Below are 6,017 nucleotides of genomic sequence, written 5' to 3'. Positions count from 1 at the left end.
GACCTTTTTGATGTGTTGATACCACTCACTAGCAAAACTCGGAATGTAGCACTTCCCTTGATCACATCAATAAGGCTGGTTAATGTTCAAGTACTTCGGCTGGTCTGGTCCCAGATTTTTCACTGTGAGCTTTTCTGATAATGTCCTCAAGCTGTATGGATTTTTGAGCCATTAATCAATACTATTTTCAGCAAGTTGTTCATCTATATTAGCCAGTGTTGCTACTAGCTGGTCTGACAGCAAGAAACTGGCGGCCGTATTGGGTTGGTTGACCAGCTTAGTCAATTATACGTGCCTGTCTGCCTTTGCACTGTTGCCAGGTTGGTTCAAAAACATCACTGTTAGCCAGGCATGACAAACCAGGCAAAATTTTTTTATAACTTACCCAATTTTTACCGACATAATCTTTCCTAAAGCCTCCCGATTTAGCAGAAAATTGACCAATCTGGCAACAATTCTGTAAAATTTTCCACCCCAGGTCCAGTTATTTTTTGGCGTGTGGTGTCAGCCAGTCAGTGGCCACAAGGAAAAGCCAAATACGTTATACACATATCACTGTCAAGCAGAGAAAAGTACCCCCTTTGGCACACAGTTAAAGATTGCAGGCAGCACTTTCACATTACTCATCGCACGTTTCTATACTTATATATGTTTTACAAGAGAGTAACAACTGATATTTATACACACACACACAACACAACAATAACAAAAACGATTTTTCATTAAAATATGTATTCCACAATGGGAATTGTATATAATTCACAACTGGGGCGGCATCCCAGTGACCTTAATGGACCATACGTCCCTGCTACCAATTGAGGCATTATAAATATATGAAATCAAAAATTTAGATTTTGTCATGTGTAGCCACATCTTGATATTTTCCACAGCAAGTTTTGCATTCCAGAAAAAACAGAAAAAATCCATGGGGCTTTTCCTTAACATACTAAATACAGTTGTTAGTCAAAAACACAGCAGTTGTTTTTAATTAGATGAATTTATGTATAATTATGTATTGGATTGTGTATTGGATTTTTTCTTTCTAAAATATTTTAGTTGAAATATGCTCCAAAACATGAGGTTGAGAGGTGCTGTCAAAGGCCTCTGTGGCCCAGACTTATCGAACAGCCTGGTAGCACTGAAAGTAGTTAAAGCCTGGTTGAAAAGGTTTAATGTTATGGTCAGACTTTGCTCCATTTTGCTCCGCCCAGCAGGCAGAGGGAGGGGTGGGAAGAGCGGACTGGTTTGCTTTTGAGTCTCAAGCTAGTGTTAGCTTGATTTCCAGAACTTGCATATTGTGACTTTCATTTTTGAAATATGATGACAACATAGCATATAGAACACTTGAACAGATTTGGTATGTAAGATTAGTTTGGAAAAAATGGCTGACTCGTTTTTTGACTGATAGTCTGCAAGCTAAGTAAGGACAGGCTAATATTTAGCCTGTTAGCTTACAGGCCTGAGTTTTACATTGCTGCTAACAGAAAGGAGGAGCCTGCTTGTGTGAAGCCTGTCCTTTTACCAATAATATCTAAATGTCACAATGGAGTAATAACAAATATTATATATATTTTTGTAATATTGACCAGTTTAAGATGCATTTTTAATCTCCATAACATAGAATAAGATGAAAAATAGTTACTGGACCTATCTCCAGTTCTATGAGTATGTGTGTAGCCCTCTAAAGGACTTTGCTATTGGTTAACCCCTTAGAACGTAGTGCATAGCCTAAATCCCATGCACAGACGGCTGGGTGAGTTCCAAAAGGCTAAATTGCTCTGCGCCCACACAAAGCCCAGAAGCTTGTCACAGCTTGGATGCAGTTTGAGATGCACAACCACCACTGGAGGTTTCTCATGTTCAGCAATCCCAGGCGCACAACTAGGTGAGCTACTGACATAACCTCCAGTAGCCCCATGAGCCTCCCCGCCGTTACCGTCACGGCTGTTTCCCCCCAGTCTTGCATTCCTCTAACAGGCATGCATTCATGGTCCAAGCATCCAGGTACAGTCTCAGATACTGCACCTGCTGAATTGGTTGTAGAGTACTCTTTGACGGAATGTGTTGGATCGCCAGCTCCGTGTGGCCTCTGGCTTCCTGCTGTGAGGAGGCGAGGATCAGCCAGTCCTCTATGTAGGTCAGAATCCTCACTCTCATCTCTCTAAGCTGGCTCAATGCCCTTTCCACACATTTGGAGAAAGTACATTGCACCAGATTGGGAGGCAACAGTACTAATTAATTAATCCCCTCTCGTACTGAGACATACAGATGGGGATGTGAAAATATGCATCCATCAGATCTATGGATGTTATCCAGTCACCCAGTTGGATGCATTACAGCAACTGTCTGATCATCAGCATGTGAAAAGCATGATGCACAATGTGTCCATTCAACGTGCGCAGGCTGAGTATGGATCTCATACCCCCCAGTTTCTGGGGAACTAGTAAATATAGGGAGAAAAAACCCTCCTTTGCATCCAACTGGGGAACCATAATAATAGCTCCTTTCCTCAGGAGTGAGGCTATTAGCTTCTCCAAAGCTGCAGTGCATATAACACAATTGAAAGGTTGAAAGGAGGCTGATGGCAGAACTGCAATGCGTAACCCTTCCTCAGGGTCCTGTCCAACCAGGGAGGGAGAGGGCCGCAGAGACTGACAGATCACACCCACTCCGGGTAGCAATCTGTCAGTGGGGGCACGGGGAAATTGACGCACGGAGAGAAGATTGGCCCATTCGCCCCATCCCTCTTGTTCCAGGGAGAGAGGCCCAGGGCGCCCCAGCAAAAAGTTCTGTGAAGCCACCAGTGCTAGCACTGAGGTGGCCACTTCATCTCACTCGGCTTTGGGTGGCCTGCATCATGAGTGCAAGTATAAGATAACCAAGTTTAATCTAGCAGGCTCCCCTGCTGTCAGACTTTCCAGAGTGCCATTTAAAATTATAGAAAAGACTCATCCTCCAGCACGGCGATGTAGTTGTCTCAGCCAGACATTTCACCGTGTCCTCATCCACACCGCCATCCATGAGAGGCTCAGAGAGTCGTCGATTGCACATGCTCTGAGGAGCAGTCAACATTGCAGTGACTATCACCGGGATAACTGTGGAAATTTGCGTCACTCCTAGGCTGTTTCAATGCAGCCAAGAACTTGAGAACTATGCTTAGGTGGAGTCATACATCCCCTCTTTTGCCCCCTCACTGAAAAAGTTGTTATTCTCCTTTTGCACAGTGACGAATGACTGCACCTGTCCTGGCGTCGTTTCATCTCTGACGTTGCTGGTAAATAAGGAAGCAGCTGTGCCATTTGACCGGTGAGTTTAAAGGAGAAAAACATCACACTCTTTGGCCAATTGCTTGTATAACTTACCGAGAACATGGTCGGAACTTGGACACTATGCCTCAGTGCAGGCATGTATTCATCATCCCATTTTGCTGTGGACAAAAACGCATTTTTCCTCAGCATGCCCAGGTACCCAGCTCATGCCAGAGGGACAACTATGGTTGGTGTGTGGCTTCTCTGCTGTTGTGTTGGCTGCATATTAACAGCTTAGTTAGCATTATTGAGGCAGGCGTGGAGGAACAAGCTACACACACTGTTTCTGCCCCATCTATCCCACTCATGTCAGCATCACTGCCATGTGAGAAAGGTGAAAAGGAGCAGGCTTAGTGCACCGTTCCTTCAGCCTCCGCCTCCATGTCAGCCAGGAAGAGGGAGAGGCATCCCCTCTCTGACAGGGCACCTCTCCTGCCTCATGAGGCTAGCATCTGATTCCTGTCCAGTGCAAGCATTAATGTCATAAAATGTAAGGTAAATGTAAGGTTTGGGGCAACGCCATTTATTAACTGAAAGACATGTGGCATGACACTTGCCCAAGATAGAGGCATGGACAGGGCCGGTGCCCCCGCCCTCCCAGTTCTCAGTTTGGGGAGGGGGGTTGGAGTGGAGATTTGGTGGGGCAGCAAACGTAGGTCAGGCCCGGTTATGATGCTTCTGCTGCTGCTGTTTTCAAGGGGGAGGCAATCGGCTGCTCCTATGCCTTCCTTCTGCATTTCCAGCTGCTCAACAATTTGCTGGACGTCTGGGCCGAAGAGGGACTCTGTGAAGAGCAGAAGATTCAAAAGCTGGCAGCGTCATGGACATTATAATAAGAGACATGCAACTAAAAGCAATTTGGATAAAAAGTCTGTAATGCACAGATGGCAGTTGTATGACACATATCCCGCCCCTTCCCCCCAAAAACCAATCGTCTGCTTTATATGAGCCGAACAGCAAACATATCAACCCAATCGTTTTGTTGCACCGACATAAGCGAACTGTTGAACTTCAGCGTAGTAGAAGTATAAAACTTATTTTGGGGTAAAGTCACCGAACTTGACTGATTTGACTGATTATTCTATACATACACTTTTTATGTCCTGTGACCATTGAAAGTGAAGTTATGTCTCTCTCTCCCCATTCATTTAGATAGGGGCCTGGTTTTGTTAGCCTCAAAATATCTGCCTGGGTACATCGCCAAGATGGCAACTGAGTGTTGAGACTCGCCTATGGGGACTTTGGCAGCATTCTGCTTCTTTCAGGGTTGAGAGGCCCAGCAAGACATGAATCTGACTCACCTGAGCTGCACACATAGAGCAGCCGCTGTCAATAGCAAATGCCTGAGACATACTGAGGAGCGCTGTCACCATCGTCTGGACCTCCAACAGCTCTTCATCCAGCTTCAACAGCTTGGTCCGTTGTTGGGTGAGCCTGTCAAGGCAGCCAGCCAGGAAAACCATATTGCTAGAACCAGGGCCACTACCTGTGCAGTGCTGGTGTATCAGTGGTCAAACATCTCGGTCATCACTCTGTCCTTCCCGGACGGAAAAGTGACGGTTGACCACAGGGCCGCAAGGGCTTCAAGGCAAGGAGGCAATCCAGGACTGCTGAGGGAGAGTGAGGCCTACATTGAAAACATCCTGAGGAGCTCTCAGCAGTGGGGGTGAAGGGAGAGTGGCGTCCAAGGCGAAGAGGTCACTATCAGCCTGGTAGTGCCAGCCTAGGCAGCAGAGGTAGTCATTGTGGCTGTTGGTGGCTGCCAGCTAAAGGCGCAGTTCAGGCAGGTCTTAAGTAGTTGTAGTAGTATTTTGAGGTGTGTGGGTTGTGGGAAGAAGCCAGAGTACCCACAGGAAACCCATGCAGGCACGGGGAGAACATGCAAACTCCAAACAGAAAGGCCCAGCCAGCCAGCAGGTTCAAACCCAGAACCCTCTCACTGTGAGAGGTTCTAACCACCACACCACCCCTCAACAAAAAAACTCCCTCAACATCAAAATGCACACTGCAATGTAGGCTTAATATGCATATGCACAACAAGTCCCTTCTGTGGATTTATTGAGCTTTATTGAGTAGTTTAAGCAATGTATCTCTAGATAAACAGAGACAAACAAATAGGTGGGGTGGGTGGCTAAACAAAGGTAGAAATACGAGAAATACAGAAGTACAACTACAGTGCTGTGAAAATTGAAATTCACACTATGTAGTGTAAAATGTGTAAACTATGCTGAAAAGTCATCCAGCACAGAGAGAAAATGAAGAGCAATCTAAAGTATAAACACATGTCACAATTACTAAATACCATATATTGCCGCTATATTGATAAAGTAGAACAGAAGAGGATATTTGCAGGCCTACGAAGAAAAAGAAAAAAGTAGACTTTGATTTATGTATTTGCCACCTACTGCTGACGGCAATAATAAAGGAGAACCTAAAACACCCAGCTTGCATTAGTGTGCACACCCTTATAACTGCTGCTGGTGTGTAATTGTATTTTAAAAGATTTAACTAATTACATTACAAAGGAAACAAAAGCCAATTTACCTTTTCCTGATAGTTACTGGAGGGTTCCTAATTAGATCAGTGAAAACCAGGATTTCATTGGAATGCCCCTGTTTTATGTAGTTAAGGGAGAGGTTGATAATATAGAACACTGTACAGACAAGGTTAAGTTTTTAAACTAGGAATAAAGGACTTGTTTCAAACTTG

This window comes from Xiphias gladius, chromosome 23, assembly GCF_016859285.1.
Source record: "Xiphias gladius isolate SHS-SW01 ecotype Sanya breed wild chromosome 23, ASM1685928v1, whole genome shotgun sequence".
NCBI lineage: Eukaryota > Metazoa > Chordata > Actinopteri > Istiophoriformes > Xiphiidae > Xiphias > Xiphias gladius.
This window is presented reverse-complemented; position numbering follows the sequence as displayed.